This window comes from Orcinus orca, chromosome 12 (assembly GCF_937001465.1).
Source record: "Orcinus orca chromosome 12, mOrcOrc1.1, whole genome shotgun sequence".
Taxonomy (NCBI): domain Eukaryota; kingdom Metazoa; phylum Chordata; class Mammalia; order Artiodactyla; family Delphinidae; genus Orcinus; species Orcinus orca.
In genome coordinates this window covers 56,149,492-56,172,416 of record NC_064570.1, presented here as the reverse complement: position 1 = coordinate 56,172,416, position 22,925 = coordinate 56,149,492, and the positions used below count along the sequence as shown (strand labels likewise).

Genomic DNA, 22,925 nt, shown 5'->3' with positions numbered 1-22,925 from the left:
TACCATCCCCCTCTCCCATGCCTGCCAGAGTATTCTTCTCCCTGTGTCCAGAATTTTGACCACATCCATTTAATTCAGCAAATAGTAATTGAATACATATTGTGTGCCAGGCAAATACAGTTCTAAGACCCAGATTCTGACCTCAAGGAGTTTGTAATCCAATTAAAGAGAAAAGACATATTAAAGTACAAATTGAGTAGTGCAGAAAATATATACAATGTTGTTTAAAGGAGATTATTGTGGGTTTGCATTTTTATAGGAGAGATTAGACTCCGGCTAGGACCTGTAAAAAAGAAAAAAAATGTGTGATAGGGAAGAAGACGGAAATATATCATTGGCAGAAGACTCAGAACAAGAAAAGGAATTTAGGCAGAAGTTAAGAAGGTGAGCTTTGGGATAGGGAATGGACCGGCCCTATCAGAGGATAGTTAAGGCCTTGCTTTTTCAGAGCTTTAATATTTAGGTTATAGGGTTTCCTCTCCTGTTTGTCACCCCCTAGAAAGCAACTGAAAGTGAAAGGATGGGCTTGACTTGGGCTGCAGCAAGCAGTCAAGTGGTTTCTCAGTCTGCTGCTTACATTTGATGGTGAATAAGTGGATCAAGTCTTTTCTCTGTGTTATTGAAATGGAAGCAAAGGATCCATCCTTGTCCTTGATCATTGAAACCTTTAAAAAGTTCTTGGTCTGGAATCACGGATACTTCTTTTTTTCAGATTTTTAAAAACACTTTTTTTTTTAGAGAAGTTTTAGATTCACAGCAAAATTTGAGCAGAAGGTATAGAGACTTCCCATATACCCCTTCACCTAAACAGACAGCAGCCTCCCTGACTATCAAGTGGTATATTTGTTACAATTGGTAAACCTACATTGACACATCAGTATCACTCAAAGTCCATAGTTTACACTGGGATCCACTCTGGGTGTGCATTCCGTGGGTTTTGCTAGTGGATGATGGCATGTATCTACCATATGGAGTATCATACGGAGTTACACTGTCCTAAAAATCCTGTGTGCTCTACCTCCCCCTCCTTACCTCCCTGCCCCCCACCCCCACCCCCCGCCACCCCACAACCACAGATCCGTCCACTCTGTCCACAGTTTTGCCTTTTCCAGAATGTTATATACGTGGAATCATACAGTGTATAGACTTCATAAGTCGGCTTCTTTAGCTTAGTAATAGGTATTTAAGGTTTCTCTGTGTTCCTCCGTGACTTCATGGTTCATTTCTTTTTACCAGTAAGTAATATGGAATCACGATACTTCTTAAGTGAAATTCTTAAGTGAAATAAAGGAATATCTTTTTAACACATGGCCAGATCAAATGATTAAGCAAGGAAAAGTTTTCAGTTTATCTAAAGGAGAATGCATTGGAAGACTATTTAAAAGTACCCTTAGCTTCCTTGAGGGATATAGTATATTGCCTGTAAGGCATTCTCAATTTTTGTCTAATTCCAAGAGAGTTCCATTACCTGAAACTATATATATATATATATATATATATATATATATACACACACACACACACACACATATATATGTATGTATATATATAATAATTGTATCATTTTATATAATATATAATAAAATTATTTCAAATCAGAATTTAAAATTAAATTAAACTTAAAAACAATTTTAGTAGAATGAATTCATTGTAGTGATATTTTCTAATTCTGTATGAACTCAGGACCCCAGACCTGTATAAGCTAGGAATTTTACTCTTGACTTTGTCATCTAGTGGCTGTAAATTAGGAAAAATAATTAAATCTCATTAGGTCTTGATGTCTATTTCTGTATAATGGGCATTACTTGTTATCTAACTTCCAAGGATAATGTTGGAATTAATAGGAAAATGCATAGAACTCTGGGCTTATTGGTAGAAAAGGACTTTGGGGATTGAAGGTGTAGTTGTTCATTTACTGTGTATGTGTAGAGCAAGGTCAAATTTGTTATCACTTGTGTATATTTCATTCAGCTTCTTAAAATGTGCATAAACATTTTCAATAGTCTTTTCTAAACTGTTCTTGAATAGACTTCCTTGGATTGCACCTGAAGCGATTATGAACATGTTGAAAAGGATTATTGACTAATAGAACAAACTTTCTTCTGAGTTGGTAGTTTGACAGAAGAGCAAGTCCATAGTTTCCTTCTCTGTATATCAGGAATTTAATTGGCATTATCAAATATCCACAATATAAGTAAGAAACATATCACAACTAAAAGCCAAAATAATAAGCAAAGAAATCATGCTAAGTCTGGTGGTTTAAGATTTTTCACTTTTTCACAACGGCATAGTCTTTCTAATTTATGTTTAAAAACATTTTCTGAAAAGCTGTGCCTGGTTTTATATATACTTCATTCTTCATCCATCTGCCTGTTATGAACTTTTAGCTATTATTCAAGTTTTGTAGGTACACAAGTGACTGTATTGATTCGGGAAAGTTTCACAAACACTCAGATTTACTATAGTTGTTTGGGATAGAAAAGGGGGACTTTTCTCTGGTGATGTTGGCATCTTCATCAAGGAGCTGTCCTAGGCAGTCTTTCCGGGACTTACTCTTTAAGTCTCGACAGACTCTGGTGTCACCCATACAGCACTCACCTCATCATTCTTGCTTAAGGCCCTTCTGAATTACTTTTGGCTCTTTTTTTATAAGCTCTAACCCAGTGTTGGGGGAAGCAGCATAGAGGTGAGTAGAGAGAGATGAGGAACCCGCTCAACTCCACACCAGTGGTGCCACATTAGAGCATCCAGGAGACCATTTGAAAAGTGTATTCAACTTATAATACATTTTTATATTTGGAAAAATTTTAAAAAGTTTTAAAAACTTCGGATATGAAGTTTATTAGGAAAATTTCCTGGATGTTGAGGATAATAAGGTTTGGAGCACTGATTTCTAACTTTCAGGGGTTGGATGAAGGAGAGGCAGTCTCAAATTTTTATGATAATCCAAAGGATGAATGGCCTAAATGCAGGTTGAAAAATACTCCCCTGTCTTAAGTCTGGTTTGGGGTTTCTGGAAGCAGTTCTGCATCATAGCAGAACTGATGTTGGAGTATGTGAAGTTGCAGTTGAGATCCTGCTTCCAGTGGGTGAAGGACAGGGCAGTATTCCATTCTGTCATCTTTCCCTGAGGATTCTGGGTTGATCCCTCAAGAAGTCTTCCTGGGGATTGGGGGTGATGTTTTAATGACTCATCGTCAGCTTGTTCTCTAAGATGCATTTCTCTTCCTTTTACTGTTCCATACATCAACTATGCTTTTAAAAATCTAGATTGTTTTGTCTCCTCCAAAACGTCTGTTTTAGATAGGGATTCTATAGAATAAATTCAAGCAAGTTTGATCAGATCAGTGGTTCCCAAACCTTGTTTCACATCAGAATGGAAAGAGCTTTAAATAATTTAAATTCCTGATTCCCAAACCCGGAGATTCTGTGGTTTAAAATGTTCCATTTTTCACAACTGCATAGTTCCACAACTGCATAGTTGTAGTGCCTTCACTTTTTTAGAAAACTCTTAAGAAATGCACTTAAAAGAAACAAAACAAAACTCCCAGGCAGGTTGAAAATCAATCACTGAGCTAGTTAATCCTAAGGAGTTTTTGACCTTAAAATTATAATTCCTCTGGGCGGGTGCATCAGCTTTCTGGACTGACAATTGATAATCATGACTAGGCTGTGTAAAGCAATGAGTAAATTTTGTAGATAAGGGTTGTGGCTTGGATATTTTATCATCCGTCTCAGAACACACCCAGTGTTGGGCCCTCAGCGTACCACTGATGGGCTGACTGATCCTTTACAACCTAAGCATGTAGAATATTTACACTCATATAACCAACCCCACCGCCCAAGGGAATCTTAAGCAGGTGTTGTTTTACAAATAATGTTGAAGATGATGAATAGTTGTGGGACCTTTCCTTCTCAACCTCCTACTAGAGTCGCCCCTAACAGATCATCTTAAAATGTTGTTTTCCCAAAATCTATCCAAAAAAAAAAAAAAAAAAAAAAATCCAGCAGACATCTGCTCTAGTTAAGAGGACCCCAACTCAGTTGCCATGAATACATGTAAATGGCCCAGAATCTGGGCTGAAAATAGAGTCCAGCCTAGGTGTTCATTAGAAACCCCTTGGACTAAACCGTGTCCACCCCTCCCCCAGCCCACTGCTGTGACTATACTATCTGAGTCATTGTTAGGTCATGGTGCCAAGAGTTGAAATCTGGACACTACTTTTGGAATGAAACCAGAATGCTCGTGTATTTGTTTCAGGTGGACATTGTCAATAATTATATATGCTGCTTTAGTACTAAAACTGATAATATCTTTATCTGTCCAAATTATTGGTAACTAAGAGTTTCCCATATTTATTGCCAATTAGGTAAAATACCAGTTAATTAAGTATATTCCTATAATTTAACTTGCCATCTGGGAGACTTTATACAAAATTATGTATAGGAGACACCTTATTGGTGGTACCATTAACAGTAGCACAATTATAGACTGGTTAGAGATTCTGAAGTATTGAAATCATCATAATTACATGCTAATGATAATTTTAAGATAAATATTGAAGAAGCTCATTGAGTTAACTTTACTATTCCTCAGAATTTTTCTTATTGGGACTCAACTATGTTTACTAATATGTGTTTAAATATTGTTAGTTATTTTAATTAAAATAGTTCAAAGGGGATTTAATGATTGACAGCATGGAAATATGTACTTGCAAAAAATTGTATCTGGTGGTGTGCAGTTCTCTGGAAGACATACTATGAAAAATCCTTTTTTTTTTTTTTTTGAAAAATCCTTTTTTATGGCATGAATTTCACAGTAAGGTTTTTTTTTTTAATTGTTATCTGAATTTTTTTTATTTAAGTATAATTGATTTACAATGTGTTAGTTTCAGGTATACAGCAAAGTGATTCAGTTATACATTTGTATATGTATCTATTCTTTTTCAGATTATTTTCTATTATAGGTTATTATAAGGTATTGAATATTGTTCCCTGTGCTATACAGTAGGTCCTTGTTGTTTATCTATTTTATATATATTAGTGTGTATTTGTTAAACCTGAACTTCCAATTTATTCCTCCCCTGATTCCTCTTGGGCAACCATAAGTTTGTTTCCTATGTCTGTGTCTATTTCTGTTTTGTAAGTAAATATCATATGCTATTACTTTACGTGTGGAATCTAAAAAAATGATATAAATGAAATTATTTACAAAACAGAGATAGACTCATAGTAGGTTTTAATCCTGTATATTCATCCAGTTATAAGTTAGAATTATTATGCCTTTAACCTTCCCATTTGTTTAGGATAAATTTATATATGTGCGTTGGATATGAAAAAATGTACACAGTAGATAATATTATTAATACATTTACATTTATTCAAGGATACTCATTTATTGGCTTTAGGTTGGAGTCTCTGACTTTACTAAACTTGACAGCCACAAGGCAGTGGTAATGGAAGTGAATTGCTCAAAGTTCTTTGAATTTTATACATCTTTTATTGCCTAGCAGGTGGCCAGACTACTTCAGCAACTTTTAATATAAACAAGGATAGACTCTTAGCTAAGATTTCAAAGTAGCATATTTTCTAAGTGAACTGTGGAGAGAATTTTAATGTTCAAATTTCTTTATTTTTCTCCTGTACTGCGTATGTTATAAGGGAACTAAACGAATATAAAAAGATCACTACGTATTAATAAGCAAAAGCCGTATTTAGTATAAGTAATCTCTCTCCCTCTCTCTTTTGTTGCTATTTTTCGAGAAAGGGAGATAAAACTAAATTTGTTTACCAGAAAATAAAGTAATGCTTTATATTGTGGTTGTAGGGAGGATGCCAAAAGCCTCCTATCAACTCTTTCAATTTTGCTTCCATTTTTGATTTAAATTTCCAGTTAATTCAACAAATATTTATTCAGCATTGGTATCTGATCCAGTTCTTTGATTATTGACGTAATACAATAATTGTAAAGCAAGACATAACTAAAATTTCAGTAAATATGAAAATTTCCCCAAAATATGGTTATTATAAAATACATTATATAGGGGTTCCTAATGATTCTGTTTTTTTTTCTGATAGACAGTAAGATGTATATTTTTCAGTTCCATACTGTAGGCTCTTGTTTCAGTATTTTATTTCAATACCTTGATAGAATTGAAGAATCCACCATATTGAAATTCACTTTTAGTTTGATATAACTTATCAAAATGTATATATACTTGGAGATGATTTTTCTCTAATATCTAGAGTTTGTGCTTTAATATATACCCTCTAATATGTTGCTTCTTTGTAATATATACCTTAGTATTTAAGTCTGTTTGTACAAGCAACCAATAATCCAGTGTGTTATTTGTTTATTCATTTAACAAATGTTTAACTGCTTACCTTATGCCAGGCACTGTATTGGGCTCTAGGACACTAAGAAGTTGAAAGTAAAAAGCACTGGTCTCTGTATCAAGGATCTCATAATCTACAGGTATAGGTAACCACGTAAAAGAAAATTGCAAAACAGTGTGACAAGTGCACACAGTAGTAACATGTAAATAATTATTCTAACATGAAGAGAGGCATCTAGCCGCATCTGCATGGACAGATTTCTAAAGCCTGCTGTTTGCATCTTTCTCTGAGACTTGTGATCTACTGAGGCCTTTACTCAGACATTCCATTCTTTTTTTTTTTTTTGCGGTACGCTGGCCTCTCACTGCTGTGGCCTCTCTCGTTGCGGAGCACAGGCTCCGGATGCCTGTGGCTCAGCGGCCATGGCTCAGCGGCCATGGCTCACAGGCCCAGCCGCTCTGCGGCATGTAGGATCTTCCCAAACCGGGGCACGAACCCGTGTCCCCTGCATTGGCAGGCGGACTCTCAACCACTGCGCCACCAGGGAAGCCCCCATTCTTGATATTAGATTAGATATTAGAATGGCTGTGCTGTTTGTGTTCCTTCTCTCCACTGCTCTAACTCCAGAAGTCTTCAGCTGGACTGGGCCTGTTGTCTCAAATCATAGTGATGCCATTAATATATTTCACATATACACACACATATATTTATATACAAATATTCATGAACACTTGCACACACGTGTGTGTACATAAATGTGTGTGTAAGTGTATGTATATATATATATATAGAGAGAGAGAGAGAGAGAGAGAGAGAGAGAGAGAGGGAACTAGTCTATATTATTTTAAGTATTTAAGTACTGTGTTAGTTAGGATGTAGATTCAGTAACATATCATAAAAACATCACCCCACCTTCCAGGAAAACAAAACAAAACAAGATAGATGTGTACTTCTCTCTCACATACAAGTCAGGGGTGGTGTGGTGGATCTGTAGCCTTCTGGGGTCCGTGCCACTTCCAGCTCTCTCTTCTGGTGTCTATATCTGGCATCTGGTGTGGACTTTCTCATGGTCTAAAGTGGAGCTCTAGGGATCCCACGCACCTTCCCAACAGCAGGATGGACACCTCCTGGATATTGCACACACCGTTTTACCTCATATCCTATTGACAGGAACTTAGGCACATGGCTACACCTGGGCAAACAGGAGGCTGGGAATTGAAGCCCTATTACAGGAAATGTGCCCAGTTGAAAATCTCAGGGTCTATTTCTGTAGAAGACATAGAGAATGAAGATTGAAGGACCACTGGTAGTCTCTGCCACAGGCATCCAATTAAACATTTTAGAAAGGAGCTCAGCTCTTTAGAGTTTTTAACTTTGTGTGTGTGTGTGTGTGTGTGTGTGTGTGTGGTTATGAAGTAATGCATTGTAATGCTGTTACATTTGGGAAAATATGGAAAAGTGTAAAAGTGAAAATAAAACCTCTTATAATTGTGCCATTCAACTAAAACCACTGTTATCATTTTGTTTGTATTTGCTAGCCTTTTAAAATTAAAACAAAACAAAATATTTTGATTGATTATAAAAGTAATATAGTAGAGACTTCCCTAGTGGCACAGTGGTTAAGAATCTGCCTGACAGTTCAGGGAACACGGGTTTGATCCCTGGTCTGGGAAGATCCCACATGCCGCGGCGCAACGAAGCCAGTACGCCACAACTACTGAGCCTGTGGTCTAGAGCCCGCGAGCCACAGCTACTGAAGCCCACATACCTAGAGCCCGTGCTTGGCAACAAGAGAAGCCACTGCAATGAGAAGCCTGCGCACCGCAACAAAGAGTTGCCCCCACTCGACGCAACTAGAGAAAGCCAGCGTGCTGCAATGAAGACCAAACGCAGCCAAAAATAAATAAGTAAAATTTTAAAAAAGTAATATAGTTATTGTAGAAAATGGAAAATATATAAAAAATTATTTAAAAATCACCCATTATTTCACCATAAATGTCATTTTGAGATTTATCCTTGACTCTTACTATACATGTTTTGTTAATTTATTTTCACTTAACACTTTATTGTGAACATTTTTCTGTTTTGAAGTATTTTTGTGTAACTTTTTTTAAGTGTCTCTTTCCACTGTACAGCTGTTTGTTATTTATTAACCAGTTCTTCTATTATAAGGTCATGAGCTTGGCTTTTGGATTCACACATATCTGAATTTGAACCTGACTCTGCTGCTTTTGAGCTATATGATTGCAACATGCTGCTGAATCTTCCTAAGTTTTAGTTTCCTTACTTATAAAATGGAAATGATAATATTATTCACCTTATAAAGTTATTCTTGGGATTAAGAGATAACACATATAGTGCTTAGTGAAGGGCCTGGTGTATAAGAACCTAAATGTTAATATAATCAATCAATTGGTCAATCATTTAATTAGTTTTGCAACACAAAGTATTGATTTCTGTAATTGGTTCAGGCTCATTTAGATCAGATACATCTACATATTATGTTATTCTCAGAAGGATGATTGGACATCCCCCGCTTTTTTTTCAGGCCAGTGGGGGTGCCCTTCAGGAACATGAGGGGCCGGACGATTAACCAGGACCCAATAGGCCTTTAGGCAGTGACAAATAGTGGGGTATTTCTCTACAATGGCAGGCCTGACCCCCCTGCCTACTTCTGAAGATGAGGATGGTTCTTCAGCGCTGGTGATGAGGTTGGGCAGGGGAGGAGCTGCTGCAGTTTCACAGCAGTCCTCTCTTTGCTTTCTGATTTGCTAAGCAAGTTCCAGGTGTTTTACTTGCTAATCACATTGTCATCCCTGATGCTTAATTATTTTCTGTAGGGAAATAGAGGTGTTTGGGGCTTCCAGGAAATTAAATTGAACTTCAAAGCCACTTCCACATAACATTTTGAAATGGGTAATTCCTCAGGGTTTGTTGCTAGGTTTACCCAATTTTTTCTTTAAAGGGCATACTTTTCAATAGTAGATTTATTTTTTTCTATGTATTTAAGATCATATTTTTAAAAACTGGATATGTTAAGGCTTCATAAGTTCCTAGTAAAATGGTATAAATACGTGTGGCTAGAGCCTTTGAGATAGACTAATGCTGTAATCTACAGAGTGAGAAATTGGAGGTGATTCTCCTGGGATCTATATTTGAGAGGAGCGTACATCACTGGAAGGAGATCCCTATTGGCCTGCTCAGAGAGAAGGAAGTGGGTTCAATGTTAGTACAGCAAAAATCTGAGAATAACTTCTGTGTACGAAGGTAAATTTCCACGTGGCTGGTGGGCACTCTCCTCCATCCTCTAATAGAGTCTATGTAACCTCAGCACAAATGTTTGCTGTCCCATTTTAAGAAGACAGAGATTCTAGAGGTTCGAAGTCTTGCCTCTCTGTGCCTTCCTAAGTATTCCTTCTCTAGTAACCCTGATGTGCTCTTTTTAATCTTTTAGGTTGCCCTTACATTCAGTATTTTCTGATCCGCCAGCACGCAGATATAGCCACGGTGGAATCTTAAATCTTGATCACTCTACCTCCCCCTAAAAGGATGGAGGTGCAGAATTCTCATTTGAAAATAGCCACGCATCAGCCTTTGAGAGTTTACAAGTTACGAGCACCACAGTACATTGCTAATAACCTACTATTGCCAGGAGCCCAATTCCAGACTGAGCTGGAAAAAACATGGACAACGTGGTCAGAAAGATCGGGATTCCAGGGCCAATTCCACACCTTACAAAGCTGTGCGACCTGAGGCAAATGACTCAACCTTTGAGCCTCATTTTTCTTATTTAAAAAATAAGGATAATAACACCTCACTTCTATGGTTGTTGTGGGGCTTAAATGAAAGTCCTTGCATTTAGGGAGCATCCAAAAACATCCCTTCCCTTTCTGTCATCCTGATAATCTGAGTGTGGACGAACTGTTGAACAATAGGTTAGCTGTCTATCCTACAAGAGCCTGTCTGTCAAACGCAGAATCCTCTGTGTTTATTGACTGCTAGCTTCGGCTTCTGTGCAGCTGAGAAACAAATTCAGCCCTAGGCTTTTATCCACAGATCTGAGAGGAGGAAGGCAGGCGCCTGTAATTACAGCAGCAGTGATGGGTTGCATTTGAATTGCATAGTGTGTTAAGGCTTTTCTCAGCTGCTTGGCTTGGGTATTGCTATAGTGATTCTGGGAGTAACAGACAGTATTTTAGCAAGTATTTGTCTTTCTATTATCCATCCTAACATCATCCTAGAATCTCCACAGACACGGAAGAGTCCCTTTGTTGCTCTCTGGCAGCAGATAAAAGAGCCTATTTTTATGAAGTGGTCTATGCAGAGTTTAACAACCCTTTTATGGACTGGTACCAGACTACATATGGAGGGGTGGGGTGAAGATAGTTTTTCCACTAAAGTTTGTAAAATTTTGTATTCAAGTTTCCATGAAGCAAAATACTACCCTACAAAAAAGTCTGAGACTAAGCGTTGCAAATGCTTGTCTCTTGTGCTTCACTTTTCTTGTTGTTTCATTTCACACTGGTTGGCCAAAAAGGCAGCTGTCCATGTGGTCTTTCCTAGGCAGCATGATGGGTGGTTGAGGCTTTCTGTGAGGGTGCTGGTTGGGCAGGTGAGGGAAGGTTGGAGAGGAGATGCCTTTGTTCCCTCTGCTAATCTCCTCTCATCAATCACCGTTTGTTCCTCTTTTCTTAAATTATTATAATGGAAATGCCAATGTCCTCAACATCAATTGAATGAGAAATAGCTACTCTAAACAGCATCTGCAAAATGACAGCTATGAGATCTAGCAGAGAACGAGCCCCCAAACCCAGGTTATCATCCATTTCCTCTCATTTATTTGAGAGCTCCAGTAGCAGGGTCACCCTGACATGCCAAGGGGATTTCAAATCTTTACTGGAAAGTCTCGAACGCGCTATTTTTAATGTGGTCATGTCTACATGATTTCCCTAGCCTTTAAGAGCAGAGATGAGTCTCAGCTGCACCCAAGATAGGAAAGAAGAAAGCCTCTCGTACAACTTACCTTGTTTTCCCTCTTATTTACATTTCTCTGACTCATTCCTTCCCTGTGGACAGCTCCAGTGCCTTGTCTTTTTTCGTCTTCCTCAGCCTAGGCAGCAAGCTGGTTTTACTCGCTTCTTATACTTGGTTCTGTCATATGATCTATTCTTCACAGGGGTGTAGGATCTTTTCCCATCACCCTCCCACCTTTGCAGGACACACGTCCATTTCTTTTTACTCATAATCATCCTATTTTCAGTGTATCTCTTTCACTCTTTGTGTAACTAGTGGCTTTGTTAAATTACCAAAATCTCATACGGGCCTGTGCAATGGGGCTGGGTGGTGGTGGAGGTATTTGGGCTCACTGGTAACATTGAAGGATGGCTGAGGTCCTGAGATAACTAGAGATTGTACAGCTACAATGACCACATTTTAGAAACTTTAAATCAACACACAGGTATGATAAGTACAGGTAGACTTATAGGGACAGTGGGATAGTGTGGTTGAAACTGGGACTGTCTTATTGCATGTTGCACAAGTGTACTTGTTTAATGGTTTGCATTTTGTATGCATTTGCATACACAATATTTAATTCCTACAATAAGCCTAAAAAGTAGGTGCTCTTAATCTCCTTTCACAGATGAGGAAACTAGGCTGAGAAAAGTTAAATAACTTTTCCCAAAGGTTCCAGATATTGAGGAGTTTGAAGCTGGGTTAGACTCTGATCGTAAGTCTTCTGATCCTTTCATTTCAATAAATTTTGGTAGAATTTAGTTGAATTTTGCTGCTCTGTGATTGGGATGTGGGATTCTCCAAGCCCACTGTTCAACCTAGAACAGGCATTGCATGCGATAACAAGAATATTTTCCTCAGCATGAAGAACCATTGCTCTTCTGAAATAACCCTCAAGCAGCCTTTCCCAATTCTGGTTTACTTCTTACAGAGAGAAAATGCATAGAAGAACATGAGTTATTCTAATTTCTAGAGTGTGGCCCAATGTTAAGATGATAATAATAATGGTGAAATTAATAATGATGATGGTTACTCTTTATTGAATATCTGCTGCAGGCCAGTTACAATGCAGGTATTTTTCATATATTATCTCATTCAATCCTCACTGCAAGTCCATCACCCCCATTTTAGAGACAAGAAAACTGAGGTTCCAAGAAGATAAGTGAGTTATCTGGGACATTACACCTAGTGTCAGAGTGAGAATTTAAATGCAGGTCTCTCTGGCTCCAGAGCCTATGCTCTCTAACCTGCCGTATGCATTTATGCTGGCTTCTGGAATAAGCTCAAGAAAGAATATAAATGCCTACATTATATTTATCTATTCATATCTATTAACTCATAAACATGCTAAACTAAATCATGTGAAATTGTTAATATTTGGCCATTTTTGGACCAACAAAAATGATAATTTCATATGGTTTAATGCAGTGTTTCTGAAAATGTGGTCTCTGGACCACCAGCAGCATTACCACCTGGGAACTTATTAGAAATGCAAATTCTCAGATCCCACCCCAGATCTATTGCATCAGAAACTGAGGATGAGGCTTAGCAGCCTGTGGTTTAACAAGACCTCCAGGTGGTTTTCAAATTTACCCAGGCAAATTTGAAAACCACTGGTTAATCTAATATATTTATTGAGCGGTTACTTTGTGTCACGTGCTGTATTTTAGCCACTGGGTTTACAGCATGAACAGAAGTGGACATTGTTCCTGCCCTTAAAGAGTTTATACCTTACTGGAAAGGACAGAGTTTTCACAAATATTGAGTTATTCTTTTTAGTGATATTTATATTTTTATTAGATTTTCTAAATCTCTGCCAAAAGACAGGAGTCTTCAGAGGCAAAATTAGAATGGAAAAAGGGTTGTCTTCCCATCACAGGGGTGGGTAAGACCAAGCGAAACAAACACAGATCCAGGGACGAGTGTGTGGGAATGGGGCGGGGGGGCAGTGCTCAGTGCTCAGTGCAATCGAATCCAGACAGCTTGGGCCCCTTCTCTGCCCCTCCCCTCACCCTGCCTCTAGGGGTGGCTCTCTTGCATTTTGAGACCTTACTGGGGGTGGGAGGAGTGCAAAAGTCCACTTTTCAGCATGAGACAACTAGGAATGTTCAAGGTAGGACTTGGTCAGCCTTCAGCCAGCTGGTTCATCCAGCTACTGATCTGCTGCTACCTCTTGCTCTGAGGAGTGTCATTCTGTGGGCAGATGGCAAGGTGTGCTTTATTCCAGAACTTTGTCTTTTCATGTGAGCTGTGCAGCATGACATAAAGGATGGCTCTGCCCTTAGCAGCCTAGAGGTTGGTCTATGTAATAGTCACCTAGAGGGAAGAGGAGGAGGCAGGGTCAGTGGGTATGAAGAGCAGTGACTGGGACCTTCCCATTGTCTGGGGCGGGGGGTGGAGGTGGCGGTGGTGGGGCGGATCCTTAATCTGTGTTCATTAACTCTTTGTCCTCTCAAAGGGAGACATTCCCAATAGTCTTCCATTTACCAAAGCATGAGTCCTGAGAGTTTAAAGAGCATTACCTTGCTGAGTACTATTTGAAGTTATTATCATCCTGGGTTCATTTTCTTAATTCTTTACTAGCCAAATTTTAATAAATAGCACTTAAGTACAAGTAATGCAGCTTGAATAAATCCCTGCTCTTTTTGAAAGCATCCTTAGGCCATTTGTGCCACCAGGTTCCCAAAGAAAAGGGAGTAAATATTAGCTGAATGTTCTTTAAAAACAACAACAACAGAATTTCAAAGCAATTTCAAATAAATGAGCATTGACTCTCACTTGGATTCCCTTCATTCCATTGGTAATAACTTAGAAAATAAATTGATAGAAAATTTAATGATGGGATTAGAACCTGAAGGTATGCAGGGAGAGGGAGGATGCTTTGTGACAATTTATGTTTTAAGTACCAGTGGCACTTTTTATGACATTAAAAAAGTTGCTCCTATTATTAATACTTAATTTGAATTAAATTCCCAAATGTAATTCCAGCCTTGTTATAGAAGAAATAATTCACATACACAAATAACAGCAGTTGTGTACTTAGAAAGGCAGGCTGAATACAAATCCTGCATTAGGAATGGCAGTCCCATCTCTGAGAATATCAGAAGAGTGCTCAGATAATCAGCACAGGTTCTTACCCAATTGATTAAATTATATTTTCTCTGCTTTTACTGGGGAGGGGTGTGGATTCTAAAGATTATGAAATCAATGCAAGCTGCTCTTGAATTGTATTATTTGCTTGAATTCAGGATCCAGATTCTTCTTATCACCTGAAAGACAAATCATATTTTTCTCCTGGAGGCTGTCAGAAATTCCCAGAGTATGTTCAAGTATTACATGAATAATTCATTTTACTCACTACACATTACAGCACTTAACAAGGGCTGTGGCCAGAATCCCCTCCTCAGGGAAGCTAATTTGGAGCATCATTATGGCTCTGATTTCTCAATGTTTAACACTTTTATGACCTACCTGATGAAGTCTTCCTGTCTTTTTCAGTCGTTTTAGAGAAACAATTCAAGTTTAAAATTTCATCGAGTACATTCTTGGAAGGAAATAATCCCAGCCTTTCATATTTACTCCACCCCTACTCCTGAATAAAAACACAAAAAGACAAAAAAAAAAAAAAAAAAGACGCTTTTGAATATAAACTCAATATAGTGCTCACAAATATTTCTTTACAATTAAAAATCAAATGACATGATTTAAATGTCATGTGTGTATTCCTCCCTGAATTTTTCAACATTAGAACATGACCAGGAAAACCAATTGTGTGAATATATGTGGACACCTCTTAGAACTCAGTATAGAGTCTTCTTTATATTTTCCTTAAATTTTTTTCTTACGGCTCTTATGGGAATACGTATGAACTTCCATGTTGCCATAAAACCTCAGTGCTGTCTTGGTTTTAATTTATTACCACATGGGATGTGTCCTACCAGAGAGCAGATGGGCTTATGTACTATTACACATGCTAAATATAAAAAGTCTGAAGGCAGTGCTGACTACCCAGTTGACTCTACAGATGAACGTCAGTCTTCATGCCTTACTCTCTTTCTCTCAGTCCACAACCCCACAAGACAAACCCTTGGCCAAATTGAACACTTAGATACTTCAGGTGGGAACTAGGGAAATCCTCAATGACTCTATATGAAACACAGCTGAGTATCTTTTCCAGACTGATTTAGTTTTGAATATCTAGAGGAAATCCCATTTTACTCACATGGGTTGGCTAGATAAGCTTGTTCTTAGGTATACTTTAAAAAGCTCTATGGGGTGTCCCTAAAAAAGAAGAAAAAATGAACTTCTTCATTTTTAAGGGCACTTGGCCAATATGCATATGAAAAGATGTTCAAGTTTACTAGCAGTCAGGGAAAGGCAAATTGAAAATAAGCAATATATCACTTCACACTCATCAGCCTGGCAGAAAAAGAATAGAGCTTTTGCATGTATTGCTGGCTAGGATGTGGGGGAAAGGGTACTTTCATACATTGCTGGTGGAAATGTGAAGCATTACAGCCTTTTTGGAAAGCAATCTGGCAGTATATTAAAATTAAATATATACACACAAGCAATATACTCGTAAGAACCTATCCCACATAAATAAATGCACTAGGTATAAAGACATAAATAAGTGGTTCTTTATTTCAGTGTTGTTTGTTGTGGCAAAAAAAGGAAATACAGTAAATTTCTATTAAGAGAATCATTGAGATCGGTTCAAGATGGTGGAATAGAAGGACCTGTGCTCACTCCCTCTTGTGAGAGCACTGGAATCACAACCAACTGCTGAACAGTCATCGACAGGAAGACACTGGAACTCACCAAAAAAGATACCCCACATCCAAAGACAAAGGAGAAGACACAATGAGACAGTAGGAGGGGGCGCAATCACAATAAAATCAAATTCCATAACTGCTGGGTGAATGACTCACAAACTGGAGAACACTTATACCACAGAAGTCCACTCACTGGAGAGAAGGCTCTGAGCCCCACATCAGGCTTCCCAACCTGGGGGTCCGGCAATAGGAGGAAGAATTCCCAGAGAATCAGACTTTGAAGGCTAACGGGATTTGATTGCAGGACTTTGAAAGGCCTGGAGGAAACAGAGACTCTACTCTTGGAGGGCACACACAAAGTAGTGTGTGCATCAGGACCCAGGGGGAAGGAGCAGTGACCCCATAGGAGAATGAGCCAGACTTTCCTGCTAGTGTTGGGTGGGTCTCCTGCAGAGGTGGTTGGGGGGGTGTCTGTGGCTCACTGCAGGTACAAGGACACTGGCAGCAGAGGTTCTGGGAAGTGTTACTTGGCGTGAGCCCTCCCGGAATCCACCATTAGCCCACCAAATTGCTGGGTAGCCTCCAGTGCTGGGTCACCTCAGGCCAAACAACCAGTGGGGGGGAACTCAGCCCCACCTATCAGCAGATGGATTAAAGTTTTACTGAGCTCTGCCCAGCAGAGCAACACCCAGCTTTACCCACCACCAGTCCCTCCCGTCAAGAAGCTCTACAAGCCTCTTAGTCTCATCCACCAGAAGGCAGACAGCAAGAGTGAGAATAAGTGCTACAATCCTGCAGCCTGTGCAACGAAAACCACATTCACAAAAAGATAGACAAAATGAAAAGGCAGAGGACTATGTACCAGATGAAGGAATTAGATAAAACCCCAGAAAAACAACTAAATGAAGTGGAGATAGGCAACCTTCCAGAAAAAGAATTCAGAATAATGATAATGAAGATGATCCAGGACCTCAGAAGAAGAATGGAGGCAAAGATCAAGAAGATGCAAGAAATGTTTAACAAAGACCTGGAAGAATTAAAGAACAAACACCTAGAAGAATTAAGGAACAAGCAAACGGAGATGAACAATACAATAACTGAAATGAAAAATACACTAGAAGGAATCAATAGCAGAATAACTGAGGGAGAAGAACGGATAAATGACCTGGAAGACAGAATGGTGGAATTCATTGCCATGGAACAGAATAAAGAAAAAAGAATGAAAATAAATGAAGACAGCCTAAGAGACCTCTGGAACAACATTGAACACACCAACATTCACATTATAGGGGCCCCAGAAGGAGAAGACAGCGAGAAAGGACCTGAGAAAATATTTGAAGAGATTATAGTTGAAAACGTCCCTAACATGGGAAAGGAAATAGCCACCCAAGTCCAGGAAGCACAGAGAGTCCCAGGCAGGATAAAACCAAGGAGAAACATGCCAAGACAAATAGTAATCAAACTGACAAAAATTAAAGACAAAGAAAAATTATTAAAAGCAACAAGGGAAAAATGACAACATACGAGGGAACTCCCATAAGGTTAACAGCTGATTTCTCAGTAGAAACTCTACAAGCCAGAAGGGAGTGGCACGATATATTTAAAGTGATGAAAGGGAAGAAGCTACAACCAAGATTACTCTACGTGGCAAGGATCTCATTCAGATTCGAAGGAAAAATCAAAAGCTTTACAGACAAGCAAAAGCTAAGAGAATTCACCACCAAATCAGCTCTACAGCAAATGCTAAAGGAACTTCTCTAGGTGGGAAACACAAGAGAAGAAAAGGACCTACAAAAACAAACCCAAAACAATTAAGAAAATGGTAATAGGAACATACATATCGATAATTACCTTAAATGTGAATGGATTAAATGCTCCAACCAAAAGACACAGGCTTGCTGAATGGATACAAAAACAAGACCTATATATATGCTGTCTATAAGACACCCACTTCAGACCTAGGGACACATTCAGACTGAAAGTGAGGGGATGGAAAAAGAGATTCCATGCAAATGGAAATCACAAGAAAGCTGGATAGCAAAACTCATATCAGATAAAGTAGACTTTAAAATAAAGAATGTTACAAGAAACAAGGAAGGACACTACATAATGATCAAGGGATCAATCCAAGAAGAAGATATAACAATTATAAATATATATGCACCCAACATAGGAACACCTCAATATATAAGGCAAATGCTAACAGCTATAAAAGAGAAAATCGACAGTAACACAATAATAGTGGGGGACTTTAGCACCTCACTTACACCAGTGGACAGATCATCCAGGCAGAAAATTAATAATGAAACACAAGCTTCAAATGACACAACGGACCAGATAGATTTAATTGATATTTATAAGACATTCCATCCAAAAACAGCAGATTACACTTTCTTCTCAAGTGCACATGAAACATTCTCCAGGATGGATCACATCTTGGGTCACAAATTAAGACTCGGTAAATTTAAGAAAATTGAAATCATATCGAGCATCTTTTCCAGCCACAACACTATGAGATTAGAAATAAATTACAGGGAAAAAAATGTAAAAAACACAAACACATGGAGGCTAAACAATACACTACTAAATAACCAAGAGATCACTGAAGAAATCAAAGAGGAAATCAACAAATACCTAGAGACAAATGACAATGAAAACACGATGATCCAAAACCTTTGGGATGCAGCAAAAGCAGTTCTAAGAGGGAAATTTATAGCAATACAATCCTACCTCAAGAAACAATCTAACCTTACACTTAAAGGAACTAGAGACAGAAGAGTAAACAAAACCCAAAGTTAGTAGAAGGAAAGAAATCATAAAGATCAGAGGAGAAATAAATGAAATAGAGACAAAGAAAACTTTTTTTGAGAAGATAAACAAAATTGATAAACCTTTAGCCAAACTCCTCAGGAAAAAAAGAGAGGACTCAAATCAATAAAATTAGAAATGAAAAAGGAGAAGTAACAATGGACACTGCAGAAATACAAAGCATCATAAGAGACAAGCAACTCTATGCCAATAAAATGGACAACATGGAAGAAATGGACAAATTCTTGGAAAAGTACAACCTTCCAAGATTGAACCAGGGAGAATTAAAAAATATAAACAGACCAATCGCAGGTAATGAATTTGAAACTAATTAAAAATCTTCCAACAAACAAAAGTCCAGGATCAGTTGGCTTCACAGGTGAATTCTATAAAATATTTAGAGAAGAGTTAATGCCTGTCTTTCTCAAACTCTTCCAAAAAATTGCAGAGGGAGGAACACTCCCAAACTCATTCTATGAGGCCACCATCACCCTGATACCAAAACCAGACAAAGATATCACAAACAAAGAAAATTACAGACCAATATCACTGATGAACATAGACGCAAGAATCCTCAACAAAATACTAGCAAACAGAATCCAGCAACACATTAAAAAGATCATACACCATGATCAAGTGGGATTTATCCCAGGGATGCAAGGATTTTTCAATATACACAAATCAATCAATGTGATACACCATATTAACAAATAAAAGAAAAAAAAAACATGATCATCTCAATAGATGCAGAAAAAGCTTTTGACAAAATTCAACACCCATTTATGATAAAAACTCTCCAAAAAATGGGTATAGAGGGAACCTACCTCAATATAATAAAGGCCATATATGAGAGACCCACAGCAAACATCATTCTCAATGGTGAAAAGCTGAAAGCATTTTCTCTAAGATCAGGAACAAGAAAAGGATGTCCACTCTCGCCACTATTATTCAACATAGTTTTGCAAGTCCTAACCACAGCAATCAGAGAAGAGAAAGAAATAAAAGGAATACAGATTGGCAAAGAAGAAGTAAAATTGTCACTGTTTGCAGATGACATGATACTATACATTGAGAATCCTAAAGATGCCACCAGAAAACTACTAGAGCTAATTAATTAATTTGGTAAAGCTGCAGGATACAAAATTAATGCACAGAAATCTCTTGCATTCCTATACACTAATAGCGAAAGATCAGAAAGAGAAATTAAGGAAACAATACCATTCACCATTGCAACAAAAAGAATAAAATACCTAGGAATAAACCTACCTAAGGAGGTAAAAGACCTATACTCAGAAAACTCTAAGACACTGATGAAAGAAATCAAAGATGACACAAACAGATGGAGAGATATACCATGTTCTTGGACTGGAAGAATCAATATTGTGAAAATGACTGTATTACCCAAAGCAATCTACAGATTCAATGCAATCCCAGTCAAATTACCAGTGGCATTTTTTTTACAGAACTAGAGCAAAAAATCTTAACATTTGTATGGAGACACAAAAGATCCCAAATAGCCAAAGCAATCTTGAGGGAAAAAAATGGAGCTGGAGGAATCAGACTCTCTGACTTCAGACTATACTACAAAGCTACAGTAATCAAGACAATATGGTACTGGCACAAAGAGAGAAATATAGATCAATGGAACAGGATAGAAAGACCAGAGGTAAACCCATGCTCCTGTGGTCAACTACTGTATGACAAAGGAGGCAAGGATATACAATGGAGAAAAGACAGTCTCTTCAGTAAGTGGTGCTGGGGATACTGGACAGCTACATGTAAAAGATGAAATCAGAATAGTGCCTAACAACATAGACAAAAATAAACTCAAAATGGATTAGAGACCTAAATGCAAGGCTAGACAGTATAAAACTCTTCGAGGAAAACATAGGCAGAACACTCTTTGACATAAATCACAGCAAGATCTTTTTTGACCCACCTCCTAGAGTAATGGATATAAAAACAAAAATAAACAAATGGGATCTAATGAAACTTAAAAAGATTTTGCACCACAAAGGAAACTATAAACAAGAGAAAAAGACAACCCTCAGAATGGGAGAAAATATTTGCCAATGAATCAACGGACAAAGGATTAACCTCCAAAATATATAAACAGCTTATGCAGCTCAATATCAAAAACACAAGCAACCCAATCCAAAAATGGGCAGAAGACCTAAATAGACAGTTTCTCCAAAGAAGACATGCAGATGGCTAAGAGGCACGTGAAAAGATGCTCAACATCACTAATTATTCGAGGAATGCAAATCAAAACTACAATGAGGTATCACCTCACACCAGTTAGAATGGGCATCGTCCCAAGATCTACAAACAACAAATGCTGGAGAGGGTTTGGAGAAAAGGGAACCCTCTTGCACTCTTGGTGGGAATGTAAATAGATACAGCCACTATGGAGAACAGTATGGAGGTTCCTTAAAAAACTAAAAATAGAACTACCATATGACCCAACAATCCCACTACTGGGCATATATCCCGAGAAAATCATAATTCAAAAAGATACATGCACCCTAATGTTCATTGAAGAACTATTTACAATAGCCAGGTCATGGAAGCAACCTAAATGCCCATCAACAGTCGAATGGATAAAGAAGATGTGGTACATATATATACAATGGAATATTACTCAGCCATAGAATGGAACAAAATTGGGTCATTTGTAGAGATATGGATGGACCTAGAGACTGTCATACAGTGTGAAGTAAGTTAGAAAGAGAAAAACAAATATCGTATATTAACACATATATGTGGAATCTAGAAAAATTGTACAGATGAACCGTATGGACACAAAGTGGGGAAAGCCGGGTGGGAGTGGTGATGGTGGGATGAATTGGGAGATTGGGGTTGACATATATACACTAATGTGTATAAAATAGATAACTAGTAAGAAACTGCTGTATAAAAAAATAAATAAAATTCAAGAAAAAAGAGAATCATTGAATAAATTATATATTCATGCCATGTAACATTTTATCTATACTAAGAAGAATAAATTGGGACTATACCAGATGACTTAGAGGGTTTTCCAAAGATATTGTTGAATGAGAAAACAATAAGTATAATATATATACATAATATTTTTCTCCTTTTTTTGTAAAACTGACAAAAATCCATGTGTAAATATATGTGCACATGTTATATCTGTGTGTGTTCTGAATGAGTCTATGTGTGTATGTGTGCCCATGCATTTTTAGGTATAGCTCTGTATGAAATTATATGAATGCAGAGAAGGACTATTGATTTGTTAACACAGATGCCTGGAGGAGAAAAGGCATGGATATATGTGGGAAATGTGGATGTGAATGGGAAGACCAAAGGGAGGAATCAGACAGAAAAGGAAAAGGGGGGAAAAAAGGAGGAAGCAACGTGAGCATAGTTATGTATCTATGTAAAGTTATGTGTCATTACATATGTAGTGAAAAAATAAAAATGGAGAAATGAAAATATTTCCAGTTACCACCTAGTATGGAAGTATCTCATTATTTTAACAACTTCCATATTCAAACTGAGGCATATGGACAGAATGTCAGCCCTGGCCAGGTGCCTACCTCTTGACTCTGCTTCCTCTTGTTCATTGAGCTTTTGTTGAAATTCCTGCATATTCAGGAAGACCTAGATGACATGCAACCTTCACTCTTATTGCTTTACCTTTCTGAAATCCCATTGCCCTCCTAAATATCTCTATTTTGGAAGTTACACATTTGTCTGCCTTTTTTATAGTTATTTTGTACATGAACACATATAATTATGTTTGATTTTCTAAATAACTAGAAAACCTGCTTGAAAGTAGAGACCATAAGCTTTTCATCTCTGATTCCATACCCTGGTGCTCTTATCCTAGTAGTCAGCCTGACAATATTTGCTGAGTGAATAACTTTGAACCAGCACTACTCAATTTTTTTTCTTTTCCTGGAAAAGAATGTAAATACCTAAGCTTTCTAGTACTTTTGCACATTGATTGCAAATAAATGACCAAGT

At 37.8% G+C, this 22,925-nt stretch overlaps 1 protein-coding gene and 1 long non-coding RNA gene across 4 annotated transcripts in view; both read left to right on the top strand.

Annotated features, from left to right (window-relative positions):
• The window catches only part of GRIK2 (glutamate ionotropic receptor kainate type subunit 2), a 661,376-nt gene that overhangs the window by 18,649 nt on the left and 619,802 nt on the right, over window positions 1–22,925 (top strand). The gene's annotated exons all lie outside the window — the stretch shown is intronic.
• On the top strand, window positions 6,404–19,661 carry LOC125960730 (uncharacterized). Its single transcript, XR_007470699.1, has 3 exons — window positions 6,404–6,475; window positions 9,455–9,615; window positions 11,991–19,661. It is a non-coding gene; the product is annotated as an uncharacterized LOC125960730 (long non-coding RNA).